General features: G+C 38.3%; 1 protein-coding gene and 1 non-coding gene across 2 annotated transcripts in view; one reads left to right on the forward strand and one right to left on the reverse strand.

The window, feature by feature from the left end:
- The window catches only part of KLF8 (Kruppel like factor 8), a 300,659-nt gene that overhangs the window by 131,738 nt on the left and 151,770 nt on the right, over positions 1 to 17,151 (reverse strand). The window lies entirely within an intron of this gene.
- LOC120882746 lies at positions 5,699 to 5,804 on the forward strand. Its single transcript, XR_005725598.1, has one exon. It is a non-coding gene; the product is annotated as a U6 spliceosomal RNA (small nuclear RNA).

Genomic DNA, 17,151 nt, shown 5'->3' on the forward strand with positions numbered 1-17,151 from the left:
AATTAAAGCACTTCCTAACAACATAGGGAAAGAGACTCAAAATGGAATAAATGGACTTAAGTGTAAGGGAAGAAACTCTTAAAGTCCTAGAGGAAAACATAGGCAGAACCCTCTTTGACATAAATCACAGCAAGATCATCTATGATTCATCTCCTAGAGTACTGGAAATAAAAACAAAATAAATAATTGGGACCTAATTAAACTTAAAAGCTTTTGCACAGCAAAGGAAACTATAAATAAGGGGAAAAAACAACCCACAGAATGGGAAAAAATAATAGCATATGAAACAACTGACAGAGGATTAATCTCCAAAATATACAAGTGGGTCATACCTATCAATACCAGAAACACAAAGAATTCAACAAACTTCAGAAAGTGTGCAGATGATCTAAACAGACATTTCTCCAAAGAAGACATACAAACGGCTAATAAACACATGAAATGATGCTCAATATCATTCATTATTAAAGAAATACAAATCAAAACTACAAAGAGGTGTCATCTCAAACCAGTCAGAATGGCCATCACATAAAAATCTACAAACAATAAATGCTGGAGAGGGTGTCAAGAAAAGGGAACCCTCTTGCACTGTTGGTGGGAATACAAATTGATACAGCCACTATAGAGAACAATATGGAGATTTCTTTAAAAAAAAAAAAAACAAAACAAAACTAGGAATGAAACTACCATATGCCCCCAAAAATCCTACTACTGGGCATATAACCTGAGAAAACCATAACTGAAAAATACACATCAATGTTCATTGCAGCATTATTTACAACAGCTAGGACATGGAGGCAACTTTGATGCCCATCAACAGATGAACAGATAAAGAAGCTGTGATACATATGTATATACAATGGAATATTACACAGCTATAAAAGTAACACATTTGAGTGAGTTCTAGTGAAGTGGATAAACCTAGAGCCTATTACACATAGTGAAGTAAGTAACAAAGAGAAAAACACGTATCATATATTAACACATATGGAATTTAGAAAGATGGTGCTTTCTAGATCTAGAAAGATGAACCTATTTGCATTGCAACAACAGAGATGCATACATAGAGAACAGACTTGTAGACACAATGGAGGAAGGAGAGGGTCAGACAAATTGAGAGAGTAGCATTGAAACATATACATTACCATTTGTAAAATAGATAGCCAGTGGGAATTTGCTGTATGAGATCAAAACCATTGCTCTGTGACAATTAGAGGGGTGGGATGGGGTGGGAGGTGGAGGCAGGTTGAAGAAGGAGGTCGACATATGTATACTTATGGCTGATTCATGTTGATGTATGGCAGAAACCAAGATGATGTTGTAAAGCAATTATCTTCCAATTAAAAATAAATTTAAAAATTCCATTTCCTGCTTTTCCACAAAGGTTGAGAGATCTTACAACATGGAATCTACATTGGCACAAAAGAAAAATTAGCTGTAGGTTATAAATGGCTTCTCCCTTTATACGGGACATGATTTCTCATCTTATAGGATCCTGTAGAGATCTGAGGTCTTAAGTCTACATAGTGAGATATAACTATGCATAAAACAATAATGACCAACCATTACAAGATAATAGATGCTGAAATGCTTAATTACAATTTGAGGATAGGAACATCAATTAGAAGAGGACATAACCGACAGTGAAATAGTCAGAAAAAATTCCAAAGTAATGGTCTGTGGTGAGGTCACCTTGAGGAAATAAGATCAGTCAATAAGTGACATAAAGGGAATTCAGATAAGAGGAAGAGTAGGTTATATACTCTCTGAAGGCAAGGGTTCACTACTCTTAACTCCAGCTTCTAGCATAATGCCTGGAACTATGTAGGCCCCCAGTAAATGATCGTGGAGCAAAAGAGAGTGACATAATTTTTTAAATATATTTTAGAGAAGATATTCTGACCATATTCTACAGAATAAGGGAGGTAAAAAGATTCAAGTTAGAACTAGAATCTATTGGATTATTTTATGTATATTGTGGTAAGATCTTACACAGGTGTCACAAACTCAACCTAGAAGCATCCAATAGATTAAGATCACCTAGGCCAGATGGAGAATATGTCCTGTCTAAAAAGGAAAGGAGAAAGCAGTTTACCAACTCTAGGCAACTGTTGACATAAAGGAATACTGGTTCAGTATCTTCTGATTATTTAAGAGAAGGTGGAATTCTAGAGTTTTAAGTAAAATATGAAAATGTTGGCAATCAACCATTTTTTAAGAGTGTGAGTCCAGGAAAACTGACATACTTCTACAGACTGAACTGTGTCCCTCCACAAATTCATATGTTGAACTCCCATCCCCCAGTGTGACTGTATCTGGGGATAAGGATTTTATGGAAGTAATTAAGGTTAAATGAGGTGATAAGGGTAGAGGCTTCATCCAATGAGATTAGTATCCTTATAAGAACAGACATCAGGGAGCTCACTCTCTTTCTCCAGGAGCACAAAGAAGAGGTCATATGAGCAGGAAGAAGGCAGCCATCTGCAAGCCATGAAGAGGGCCCTCAACAGAACTCAATCATGTTGGTATCCTGATTTTGGACTTCCAACCTTCAGAACTACAAGAAAATAAATTTCTGTTGTTTAAACCATACAGTCTGTACACTGTTTTGTTATGGAAGCCCTAGAAGACTAATACATATACTTATAACCTTTTTTTATTGCTCCTACAAACAACACTGCAAAAGTTTGGAAATATCTTACCTGTCATTCAATAGAAAACTGTTTAAATTGTGGCTCATCCATATAGTAAAAACTCTGCAGTCATACAAGAGAATGAATTATTTCTTTACATATATATGTGTGTGTGTATAAAGGTCCCCAAAATATATTTTTAAGGAGACAAGGCAAAGAACAAAACAATATGCAGAGTATGTTACTATAAAGGGAAGGGGGAGAAAATAATACTCATTTGTTTGATATGCATAAAATGTCTGTGGAAGAATTTAGAATAAACATAACTTTAGTTGCCTGAGGCAACTAGGGGACAAGACTAGGGGGAGACTCTTCATTGTATATCGCTTTGTATATTTCATATTTTGAGAAATGTGGAATGCATTACTAATTTAAAATGCATTTTCAAAGCAAACTTTTATCAATTTAGAGGAAACACAACAAATGTATAGGTTATATTCAGTCTGTAGGCTAATTGGTTGTACCTATGGACTAAATTACCCACTCCAGTGTTCTTGCCTGGAGAATCCCAGGGACGGGAGAGCCTGGTGGGCTGCCCTCTATGGGGTCACACAGAGTCGGACATGACTGAAGCGACTTAGCAGCAGCAGCAGCAAGCATGGACTAAATTTAGGTGGTGGCAATTAGAATAAAAAGAAAGGAAGTGAGCCATATAAAAAGAGGAAAAGAATCCCATAGCCCTTGGCAACCAAGTAGACAAGGAAACTGAGGCAGAGGAAAGAGTTGAAGCGAGCATTTTGAACATGAAATATGGGAACCTCAACAAACTATGCTTCCCCATTGCTTACTACACTGTCATGCATTCTTCTAAACGCTTTACAAAGTTAACATATTTATTCCTTACTGCAACCCTATGAGTTAGTTTCTACTATTATCCTCAGTGAAAATATGAGAAAACTCAAGTGCAGAGTTTAAATAATTTCACCAAGATTATGATGATGGTAAATTGCAGGACCAGGTAAGTGAAAAGAAGTCTTCAATGAGCCATAGGGTAATAGTCTAGGGGTGATGATAGATTCTATTTTAGAAATGAGTTTGAGGTTATAGTAAAATATCAAACACCTGGATTTCCCTTTAGAGCTAGGTTATATGCATACTTGTGTGTGCTAAGTCACCTTAGTTGTGTCTGACTCTTTGTGACCTTATGGACTGTAGCCCACCAGTCTTTGTCCATGGGATTCTCCAGGCAAGAATACTGAAGTGGGTTGCTATGCCCTCCTCTAGGGAATCTTCCCAACCCAGGGATCAAACTCTCATCTCTTATGTCTCTTGCATTGGCAGGTGGGTTTTTTACCACTAGCACCACCTGGGAAGCCCAAAGTTAAGTTACAGCTGTTTAAAGTGTTTAATACTTCCAGAGTTTGGATTGCCCACATTACATTTATGTTGTCTAGGTACACAGATATCTAATTATTTTTTATACCTAGCCTGTTACAGACTTTAAAATCCAGCTTCCTGTCTCACTGTATTACCATCATTTAAAAAAAATAAAAGAAGGGGACCTTCAAGATGGCAGAGGAGTAGAACAAGGAGGCCATCTTCTATGCCCGAAATATATTAAAAAATTATTTGCATGTGGAACAATTCCAACAGAACATCTTCTGAATGCTGGCAGAGGACCCCAGACTTCTAGAAAGCAAACTAATCTCCTTGGAATGAAGTAGGCCAAAAGATAAAGATGAAAAGGGAAACAAAGGAGTTTGGGACTGGGACTTGTGCCCCAGGAAGGGAGTCATGAAGGAAGAAAAGATTCTGCACTCTAGTAAACTCCCTCACAGGCTGGGTCAGAGGGGATCTTTGGAACCTCAGAGGAGAGTGCAGTGAGACAGGTGTTCTGAAGGTAAAACAGATGATTCGCCACAGAGATTGTTCTGAATCGCACTTGCCAGTGGAGAAGCGGCTCACATTATAGTGTCTGCCCGCAGTGAATGGCAGCTGGGTGTGGAGGCTCAGGCCTTGGAGGTCAGTCTGCAGGGAGGGGACCAAGGTTGACTGCTGTGAAGATACTCCGAGGGTGCTAATGTGACACTGCAGAGGCAGAGCAAAGAAAATGCTGGGGCCACCAGAGAAGCAAAAGATCATTCCAGTGGAAAGGCTCTAATGCCGTGCTCTAAATCCATGCATTCACAAAACAAAGGACCATGCCCTAGTGAAAACCAAAGAGGGGTGAGCCAGCTACAGTCTACAGCCCCAGAGCCAGAGAAGCAGGTGGAGGGCCAGAGGCAAAAGGCAAGGGGCCACTATGGTAAAAACCCCAGAGATTGCAACTACCACCAAGCTATAAGCAGCCATAGGTCACTATGCACATCTTCCTGGGAGCCTGAATGGTTTTCCTCTGGCAAGGGTCCCACAGCCCAGGATCACCTCCCCTGGGGACATGCACAACCCACCTCAGAGTGTGGTGACCTTCCACAGGGACCAGCCATAGCAAGCACTCCCCACACACCCCAGTGTCATCTGCTGTATCTCTCCCTCTTCCCAGCACAACTGAGCCAGTCAGCCCTAATAAACCACTACTTTGCCTCCTGTGTCTGGGTGGAGAACAGACACTGGAGAGACTTACAAGCAGAGGCAGTCCCAAAACCAAAGCGGAATGCCAGGAGCTGTGTAAGCAAAGAAAAGAAGGGGAAATCTCCCCAGAAGTGGCAGGTGCAATGATTTAAATTCTTGCAATTAGCCTGTGCTTTAGTGGGAACTGTAGAGTTTGAGAATAAGTACAAGCTGGAGCAAGGGAAGATGTAAGTCTGAGCTGACCCCACACTACCCACAACTGGTCCAGTGACGTTTCTAGATATATTGGAGTAATTTCTGAGTAAGCAGATCAACTGGAGCAAAATAACAGACGAATCACTTGGATATTCTTCTCACTACCATTCTATATATGCCCCCCCCTCTTTTTTTCCCTTTTAAAAATCTCACATTGTCCAAATATGGCTTATTTTTACTCCTTTAATTTTTATTTTTATTCCTACTTTTCTTAAAACAAAACAAAACAAAACACCGTAGTGCTCGCTTCACCAGCACCTATAGTAAAATTGGAACAATACAGAGAAGATTACCATGGCCTTGTGCAAGGATGACATGCAAATTCATGAAGCGTTCCATATCTTTTTTTCTTCAAAGAAGACATACAGATGGCTAACAAATACATGAAAAGATGTTCAGCATCCTCATTATTAGAGAAATGTAAATCAAAACTACAATGAGTTATCACCTCACACCTGTCAGAATGACCATCATCAAAAGTTCTACAAAGAATAAGTGCTAGAGAGGGTGTGGAGAAAAGGGAATGCTCTTGCACTTTTGGTAGGAATGTAAATTGATACAACCACTATGGAAGACAGCATGGAGATCCCTTAAAAAACTAGGAATAAAACCACCATATGACCCAGCAGTCCCACTCCTAGGCATATACCCTGAGGAAATCAAAATTGAAAAAGACACATGTATCCAATTGTTCATTGCAGCACTATTTACAATAGGACATGGAAGAATAATAGAACATGGAAGCAACCTAGATGTCCATCGACAGATGGATAAAGAAGTTGTGGTACATATACACAATGGAAAATTACTCAGCCATAAAAAGGAATGTATTTGAGTCAGTTCTAATGAGGTGGATGAAGTTAGAACCTATTATACAGAGTGAAGTAAGTCAGAAAGAGAAAGACAAATATCATATTCTAATGCATATATACGGAATCTAGAAAAATGGTACTGAAGAATTTATTTACAGGGCAGTAATGGAGAAACAAACATAGACAATAGACTTATGGATATGGGGAGAGGGGACAAGAGTGTGAGATGTATGGAAAAAGTAACATGGAAACTTACATTACCATATGTAAAGTAGAGAGCCAATGGGAATTTGCTGTATGTCTCAGGAAATTCAAACAGGGGTTCTGTATCCACTTAGAGGGGTGGGATGAGGGAGATGGGAGGAATTTTCAAAAGGGAGGGAATATATGTACACTTATGACTGATTCATGTTGAGGTTTGACAGAAAACAAGAAAATTCTGTAATTATCCTTCAATTAAAAATTATTAGTTAAAAAAGCCTTATTTTTTTAAAAATAAATTCCATGTTTTGATTTTTGTTTTTCATGGTTTGTATCTGATTTTGTCTAATTCTTTGTTTTTTTATTTTTGTTCTTTGATGTTTTGATTTTAATTTTGTATCTTTGATAGTCTAAATTTTAGTGTTGATTTTCACTTAGGGGTTTGATTATTGGCTTGACTGCTCTCTTCTCTTTTGACACCTCTTCTTATCCTTTTACCCCCCCCCCCCTTTTCCTCCTTCTTCCCTCTTCTTTTCCCTATGTAAGTGTGTAAATCTCTTTGGGAGTTCATGGCTGTTGAGTGTTGTTTCACCTTTAGTCTTGGGTTTTGTTTCTTGAGAGGGTAGTAGGCAGGAAGGCCAGGGGTCTCCAAATGGAGGAAATAGGCTGCAAGTGTCAGACATTTTTTATCTCTATTAAGTGGCAGGAGGAAACAAACTAGCTATATTTTTTTTCCTTCTCTATACAAATTTAAAAGAAGTTTTCTCTTAAAATACTGTGTTGCCATAATGACACCTGGTCTCACCTGAAGTTAACTATTCTCAAACCTTGAGTTAACCAATGCAATTTTCTTATGGAAATGTTTGTCTTAAGCTATGTTAATGTACTATGCATTTACCCCAGACTCTATCTTCAAGTCAGTTCTGCCTAATGGCTCAGAACCTACTTGACAAACCATTATGTTATACTCAGATATTGTTCCCCTAATCTATGTAAATGAAACTATTTGTATCTGCCTTTCTACAAGATTCAACTCAATCATTTTATGGCCTGGGTTGAATCATCTGGTGCTGAGATTATCCCAAAATACATCTCATGGATGAGGGGCCTTGTGCCATTCTGAGTTTTAAGACATTCCTTTCTTTCATTAACAGACTGCTAGTGACTATATAACATCCAGCTGAAGACTAACAGGGGGGTACTCTTTCTGCCCCCTTCTGATGCCTATATTAGAAGTGTTCTCTATCTCCTTTATACTTTAATAAAACTTTATTACATAAAGCTCTGAGCGATCAAGCCTTGTCTCTGGCCCTGGATTGAATTATTCTCCTACGGAGTCCAAAAATCCAGGCATCTTTTTGTGATTCAGCAACAACCTTTCAGTCTTCTCTGCTGTGTGGCCAGTGATGTTTTGATGCTACTGTAAGGGGTAGGGACTGAATCCCAGAGACAGGAGACTCAAACCCAAGACCTTGGACCACCAGAGAACTCGGGATCCCATGGAACATTAATAGGCCAGAGCCCTCCCAGAGGCCTCCATCTCAATACTAAGACCAAGCCACACCCGAAGGCCAGAAAGCTCCAATGCCAGATGCCCCACACCATTTCTTCAGCAAAACAGGAACACAACCCTGAACATTAGCAGACAGCCTGCCCAAAGCCATACAGAACCCACAGACACAAAAACACACCACTGGAATGGCACTGCCCTCCAGAAAGACAAGACCCAGCTCCATCCATCAGAACACAGGCACAAGTCCCCCCAACCAGGAAACCTTCACAAGGCATTGGCTCAACCCCATCCACAGGGGACAGACTCCAAAATTAAGAACTGTGACCTTCCAGCCTTCAGAAAGGAGACCCCAAACACAGTAAATTAAACAAAATGAAAAGACAGAGAAATATGCAGCAGATGAAGGAACATGGTAAAAATCCACAAGACCAAAAAAGGAACAGGAAATAAGCAGTCTACTTGAAAAAGAATCCAGAGTCATGATAGTAAAGATGATCCAAAACCTTGAAAATAAAATGGAGACATTGACAAACAGACTAGATGCACAGGTCAATAAGATACAAGAAATGTTTAATGAGGACTGAGAAGAAAGAATAAACAATCAATAATGAACTGATGCTGAAGCTGAAACTACAATACTTTGGCCACCTGATGCGAAGAACTGACTCATTGGAAAAGACCCTAATGCAGGGAAAGATTGAAAGCAGGAGGTGAAGAGGACAACAGAAGATAAGATAGTTGGATGGCATCACTGACTTGATGGACATGAGTCTGAGCAAGCTCCAAGAGTTGGTGATAAACAGGGAAGCCTGGTGTGCTGCAGTCCATAGGGACACGACTGAGTGACTGAACTGAACTGAATGAACAACACAATAACTGAAATTAAAAATACACTGGAGGGAACCAACAGTAGGGAAATTGAGTTAGAAAAACGATTAAATGAAATAGAAGATAGAATGGTGGAAATAACTGAAGCAGAGAAGAAAAAAATAATAATAAATAATGAGGACAGTCCCAGAGACCTCTGGGACAACATTAAGCTCCCCAATGTTCAAATCATAAAGGTTCCAGAAGCATTAGAAGAAAGGAAAGGGCATAAGAAAATATTTGAGGAGATTATAGTCAAAAAATTCCCTAAAAGGGGAAAGGAAATAGTCATCCAATCCAGGAAGCTCAGGGAGTCCCATACAGGATAAACCCAAACAGATATATGCCAATACATATTTCTCTACATAATAATACTATCAAAAATTAAACATAAAGAACAAATAATATAAGCAGCAAGGGAAAGCAACAAATAACATACAAGGGGATCCCTATAAGGCTAACAGCTGATCTTTCAACAGAAACTCTGAAAGCCAGAAGGGAATGGCAGGATATACTTAAAGCGATGAAAGGGGAAAACATACAACCAAGATTACTCTATCCAGTAAGCATCTCATTCAGATTTGAAGGAGAAATCAAAAGTTTTACAGACAAGCAAAAGTTAAGAGAGTTCAGCACCACCAAACTGGCCCTTCAACAAATGCTAGGGGAATTTCTATAGATAGGAAACACAGCAAAAAAAAAAAAAAAAAAAAAGTGCTATAAAAACAAACCCCAAACAATAAAGTGAATGGTAATAAGATCATACATATCAATAATCATCTTAAATGTAAAAGGTCAAAATGCTGCAATCAAAGGACACAGATTGGCTGAAGAGATACAAAAACAAGATTCTTATATATGCTGTCTACAAGAGACCCAACTCAGACCTAGGGATACATACAGACTGAAATTGAGGAGAGAGAAAAAATATTCCATGCAAACAGAAATCAAAAGAAAGAAGGAGTAGCAATATTCATATCAGATAAAATACACTTTAAAACAGAGATCATAACAAGAGACAAAGAAGGACATTACATAACTTCAAGGGATCAATCCATGAAGATGTAACTGTTATAAATATATATGCACCCAACATAGGAACCACTCAATATATAAGGCAAATGCTAACAACTATTAAGTGGAAGTGAACAGTAACACAATAATAGTGGGGAATTTAAACACCCAACTCACCCCAATGAACAGATCATTAATACAGAAAACTAACAAAGCAACACAAGCTTTAAACAATGCGTTGGACCAGTTGAACTTAATTGATATCTACAAGGCATCTCAATAGAAAGCCCAGAGATAAATCAACACACCTATGGGCACCTTATCTTTGACAAACGAGGCAAAAATATACAGTGGAAGAAAAGACAGTCACTTCAATAATTGGTGCTAGTAAAATTGGGCAGTTCCATGTAAAAGAATGAAATTAGAACACTTCCGAACACCATACACAAAAATAAACTCAAAATGGATTAAAGACCTAAATGTAAGAGCAGAAACTATAAACCCTTAGAGGAAATATAGGCAGAACACTCTGTGACATACATCACATAAATATCCTCTATGACCCATCTCCTAGAGTAATGGGGGAAAAAAAACAAAACTAAACAAATGTGATCTTATTAAACGGAAAAGCTTTTTTACAAGAAGGAAACTATAAACAAGGGAAAAAAATAGACCTCAGAATGGGAAAAACTAATAGCAAATGAAACAATTGATAAAAATAAATCTCCAAATTATACACGCAGCTCATGCAGCTCAACACCAGAAAAACAAATAATCCAATCAAAAAGTGGGCAAAAGACCTAAACAGACATTTCTCCAAAGAAGACATACAGATGGCAAATAAACACATGAAAAGATGCTCAATACTGCTCTTTATTAGAGAAACACAAATCAAAACTACAATGAGCTGTCATCTTACCCTAGTCAGAATGACCACCATAAAAAAATCTACACACAATAAATGCAGGAGAGGGTGTGGAAAAAGGGAACCCATTTGCACTCCTGGGAATGAAAATTGATAGAGCCAATACGGAGAACAGTATGTATATTCTTTTAAAAACTAGGAATAAAACTTGCATAAGACCCAGTAATCCCAGTAAACCCCGAGGAAACTATAATTGAAAAAGACAAATGATCTCAATGTTCATTGCAGCACCACTTACAATAACTAGGACATGGAATTAGCTTAGATGTCCATCGACAAATGAATGGATAAGAAGTTGTGGTACAGATACACAATGAAATATTATGCAGCTATAAAAAATAACGTATTTGTGTCAGTTCTAATATGGTGGATGAACCTCAATTTATTTCACTTCAGTTCAGTCACTCAGTCGTGTCCGACACTTTGCAACCCCATGGACTGCAGCACGCCAGGCCTCCCTGTCCATCATCAATTCCTGGAACTTGCTCACACTCATTTTCATTGAGTCACTGATGCCATCCAACCATCTCATCCTCTGTCGACCCCTTCTCCTCCTACCTTCAATCTTTCCCAGCATTAGGGTCTTTTCCAATGAGTCCATTCTTCACATCAGGCAGTCAAAGGATTGGAGTTTCAGTTTCAACATCAGTCCTTCCAATGAATACTCAGAGCTGATTTCCTTCAGGATGGATTGGTTGGATCTTCTTGCAGTCCAAGGGACTCTCAAGAGATTTCTCCAACACCACAGTTCAAAAGCAACCATTCTTCAGTGTTCAGCTGTCTTTATGGTCCAACGTTCAAATTCATACATGACTACTGAAAAAACCATAGCTTTGACTAGATGGACCCTTGTTGGCAAAGTAATGTCTCTCCTTTTTAATATGCTGCCTAGGTTGGTCATTACTTTTCTTCCAAGGAGCAAGTATCCTTTAATTTCATGGCTGCAATCACCATCTGCAGTGATTTTGGAACCCCCCAAAATAAAGTTTCTCACTGCTTCCATTGTTTCCCCATCTATTTGCCATGAATTCATGGGACCATATGCCATGATATTAGTTTTCTGAATGTTGAGTTTTAAGTCAACTTTTCCACTCTCATCTTTCACTTTCATCAAGAGGCTCTTTAGTTCTTCTTCACTTTCTGCGATAAGACTGGTGTCATCTGCGTATCTGGGGTTATTGATATTTCTCCTGGAAATCTTGATTCCAGCTTGTGCTTCATCCAGCCTGGCATTTTTAATGATGTAGTCTGCATGTAAGTTAAATAAGCTGGGTAACAATATGTATCCTTGACATACTCCTTTCCAATTTGGAGCCAGTCTGTTGTTCCATGTCCAGTTCTAAGTGTTGCTTCTTGATATGCACAGAGACTTCTCAGGAGGCAGGTAAGGTGGTATGGCATTTCCATCTTTTTAAGAATTTTCCACAGTTTGTTCTTATCCACACAGTCATAGGCTTTGGCATAGTCATTAAGCAGAGATACATGTTTCTCTGGAATTCTCTAGCTTTTTCTATGAGCCAATGGATGTTGGCAATTTGATTTCTGGTTCCTCTGCCTTTTCTAAATCCAGCCTGAACAACTGGAAGTTAGTGGTTCACACACTGTTGAAGCCTAGCTTGGAGAATTTTGAGCATTACTTTGCTAGCATGTGAGATGAGTGCAATTGTGTGGTAGTTAGTGCATTCTTTGGCATTACCTTTCTTTGGGATTGAAATGAAAACTGAACTTTTCCAGTCCTGTGGCCACTGCTGAAGTTTCCAAATTTGCTGGCATATTGGGTGCTGTACTTTCATAGCATCATCTTTTAGGATTTGAAATAGTTCAACTATAGTTCCATCACCTCCACTTGTTTTGTTTGTACTGATGCTTCCTAAGGCCCACTTGACTTCACAATCCAGGATGTCTAGCTCTAGGTGAGTGATCACACTCTCGTGGTTATCTGGGTCATTAAGATATTTTTTCTATAGTTATTCTGTGGATTCCTGCGACCTCTTCTAAATATCTTCTGGTTCTGTTAGGTCCATACAGTTTCTGTCCTTTATTGAGCCCATCTTTGCATGAAATGTTCCCTTGGTATTTCTAATTTTTGTCTGAATTTGGCACTAAGGATTTCATGATCTGAGCTACAGTCAGCTCCTGGTCTTATTTTTGCTGACTGTATAGAGCTTCTACATCTTTGGCTGCAAAGAATATAATCAATCTAGTTTTGTTCTGACCATCTGGTGATGTCCATGTGTAGAGTCTTCTCTTGTGCTGTTGGAAGAGAGTGTTTGCTATGACCAGTGCATTTTCTTGGCAAAACTCTGATAGCCTTTGCCTTGCTTCATTTTGTACTCAAAGGCCAAATTTGCCTGTTACTCAATGCTCAGGGTGAACCTAGAGCCTATTATGTAGAGTGAGTATGTAAGTGTAAGTGAAAATCACTCAGTCGTGTCCAACTCTTTGGGACCCCAAGGACTATACAGTGCATGGAATTCTCTAGGCCAGAATACTGGGGTGGGTAGCCTTTTCCTTCTCCAGGGTATCTTTCCAACCCAGGGATAGAACCCAGGTCTCACACACTGCAAGCAGATTCTTTACCAGGTGAGCCACAAGAGAAGCCCTATACAGAGTGAAGTACCTCAGAAAGAGAAAGACAAATATTGTATATTGACGTATACATATGGAATCTAGAAAGAGGCTATGGATGACCCTATATTCAAGGCAGCAAAGGAGACACAGACATAAAGAACAGACTTTTGTTCACAATGGTGGGGGGGAGAAGGTGGGATGACTTGAAACAGTAGTATTGAAACAGATATATTGTTTCTGTTTTTTAGTAGCTAAGTTGTTTCCAGCTCTTTGGTAACCCATGGACTGTAACACGCCAGGCTTCTCTGTCCTTCAGTATCTCCTGGAATTTGCTCAAACTCATGTCCATTGAGTTGGTGATGCTATACAACCATCTCATCTTCTGTCACACCTTTCTCCTGCCCTCAGTCTTCCCCAGGATCAGGATCTCTTCCAATGAGTAAGCTCTTCACATCAGGTTGCCAAAGTATTGGAGTTTCAGCTTTAGCATCAGTCCTTCCAATGAGTATTCAGCACTGATTTCCTTTAGGATTGGCTGGTTTGATCTCCTTTCTGTCCAAGGGACTCTCGAGAGTCTTCTCGAGTACAAAAGTTCAAAAGCATCAATTCTTTGGTGCTCAGCATCTTTCTTTTTTTAATTAATTTATCTTAATTGGAGGCTAATTATTTTACAATACGGTAGTGGTTTTGCCATAAATTGACATGAATCAGCCATGGGATTACGTGTTCCCTATCCTGAAACCCCCTTCCATCTCCCTCCCCCGCCATCCCTCAGGGTCATCGCAGTGCACCAGCCCTAAGCATCTTGTCTCATGCATTGAACCTGGACTGGCGATCTATTTCACATATGATAATATACATGTTTCAATGCTATTCTCTTAAATCATCCTGCCCTTGCCTTCTCCCACAGAGTCCAAAAGTCAGTTCTTTACATCCATGTTTCTTTTCTCTTTTCCTGTTTCACATATAGGCTCTTCATTACCATCTTTCTAAATTCCATATATATGCATTAATATACTATTTGGTGCTTTGATTTTCAACTTACTTCACTCTGTATAATAGGCTCTAGTTTCATCCATCTCATTAGACCTGATTCAAATATATTTTTAATAGCTGAGTAATACTGCATTGTGTATATGTACCACAGATTTCTTATCCATTCATCTGCTGATGGACATCTAGGTTGCTTCCTTGTCCTAGCTATTGTAAACAGGGCTGCGATGAACATTGGGGTACATGTCTTTTTCAATTCTGGTTTTCTCGGTGTGTATGCCCAGCAGTGGGATTGCTGGGTCGTATGGTAGTTCTATTTACAGTTTTTTAAGGAATCTCCACACTGTTCTCCATAGTGGCTGTACTCGTTTGCATTCCCACCAACAGTGTAAGAGGGTTCCCTTTTCTCCACACCCTCTCCAGCATTTATTTCTTGTAGACTTTTTGATAGCAACCATTCTGACCAGTGTGAGGTGGTACCTCATTGTGGTTTTGATTTGCAATCCTCTGATAATGATTGATGTTGAGCATCTTTTCATGTGTTTGTTAGCCATCTGTATGTCTTCTTTGGAGAAATGTCTGTTTAGTTCTTTGGCCCACTTTTTGATTGGGTCTTTTATTTTTCTGGAATTGAGCTGCATGAGCTACTTGTATATTTTTGAGATTAACTGTTTGTCAGTTGCTTTGTTTTCTATTATTTTTCCCATTCTGATGGCTGTCTTTTCACCTTGCTTATAGTATCCTTCATTGTGAAAAGCTTTTAAGTTTAATTAGGTCCCATTTGTTTATTTTTGCCTTTATTTCCATTATTCTGGCAGGTGGGTCATCAGGATCCTGCTCTGATTTATGTCAGAGAGTGTTTTGCCTATGTTTTCCTCTAGGAATTTTACAGTTTCTGGTCTTACATTTAGATCTTTAACCCATTTTGAGTTTATTTTTGTGTATGGTGTTAGAAAGTGTTTTAGTTTCATTCTTTTACAAATGGTTGACCAGTTTTCCCAGCACCACTTTGTCTTTTCTCCATTGTTATTCTTGCCTCCTTTGTCAAAGATAATGTGTCCATAGGTGCATGGATTTATCCCTGGGCTTTCTATTTTGTTTCCTTAATCTATATTTCTGTCTTTGTGCCAGTACCATACTGTCTTGATGACTGTAGTTTTGTAGTAAAGTCTGAAGTCAGGCAGATTGATTCCTCCAGTTCCATTCTTCTTTCTCAAGATTGCTTTGGCTATTCGAGGTTTGTTTTATTTCCATACAAATTGTGAACTTATTTGTTCTAGTTCTCTGAAAAATACCAGTAGTCGCTTGATAGGGATTGTATTAAATCTATAGAACGCTTTGGGTAGTATACTCATTTTCACTATATTGATTCTTCTGATCCATGAACATGGTCTATTTCTCCATCTATTTGTGTCATCTTTGATTTATTTCACAGTGTTTTATAGTTTTCTATATATAGGTTTTTTGTTTCCCTAGGTAGATTTTTTCCTAAACATTTTATTATTTTCATTGTAATGGTGAATGGAACTATTTCCTTAATTTCTTTTTCTGTTCTCTCATTGTTAGTGTATAGGAAGGCAAGGGATTTCTGTGTGTTAATTTTATATCCTGCAACTTTACTATATTCATTTATTAGCTCAAGTAATTTTCTGGTAGGTGCTCAGCTTCTTTACAGTCCAACTCTCACATCCAAGATGGGTTTCCTTGCATATCTGAGGTTATATGCCTTGCATATCTGAGTACATCATGAGAAACGCTGGGCTGGAGGAAGCACAAGCTAGAATCAAGATTGCTGGGAGAAATATCAATAAGCTCAGATATGCAGATATGGGTTGTCTTGAGAGAGTAATATTAAAACATATACATTTCCGTATGTAAAACAGATAGCCAGTGAGAATTTGCTGTATAATGTAGGGAACCGAAAGTCAGTGTTCTGTGACAACCTAGAGTATTGACATGAGGAGGGAGGTAGAGGGAGGTTTAAGACAGTTGGGCCATGTGCATGCTTGTGGCTGTTTCATGTTGAAGTAAGGCAGACACCATCAGAAGACTATAAAGTAATTATCCTTCAATATAAAACAACATAAAATAAAAAAACATTTAAATAAAATAAATTAAGTAACAAAATGATGTGATCCCCTACTTAAGAATCATTAGAAATTATTAGAAGTCAGGCATTGGTTCCAATATTTTACTTACATTATTTTTAATCACAAGTTACTCTATTATTTTAGTGATGAGGAAACTGAGGCTAGATGATAAAATTGAGTTGGGGATAATAAATTCAATAGAAACCCAACTTCATGTATACCAACTGAATTGAACACATTATTAGATGAAAATCAGAATATACATCTAACAAGGATTCACATCATCTTTGGATAAACTGAGCATGATATGACAATGTTATTCATTCACATTCTACTTATTAATTAGATGACAGCTGTACTACATGATCATCTAGGTCAATCATCCCAATCAAGTTCTGCTTCACCGACAAAAACATGACATTTTGGAGCTAAATCTTAGAAGATCATCTATAATATATATATCCTATGTTTACATGGGAAATTTTATTCGGTAAATATTTTGAAGAAACTATAATAGTAATGTCCTCAAGCACATTTCTGTTTGAAAAGGGGGTAAAAGCTTAGAAAAATACACAAATGACCAAAATACAAGGAACAGAGTTGTGCAGCTTCCAGAAAATGTAGGTAAAATAATATGAAAAAAATAAAAAAATAAAACGATATGAAAACTCAAAATAGTTTGTCTCTATATGCAAGGATCAGGTAA

The sequence above is a fragment of the Oryx dammah genome, unplaced genomic scaffold (genome assembly GCF_014754425.2).
Source record: "Oryx dammah isolate SB20612 unplaced genomic scaffold, SCBI_Odam_1.1 HiC_scaffold_23, whole genome shotgun sequence".
NCBI lineage: Eukaryota > Metazoa > Chordata > Mammalia > Artiodactyla > Bovidae > Oryx > Oryx dammah.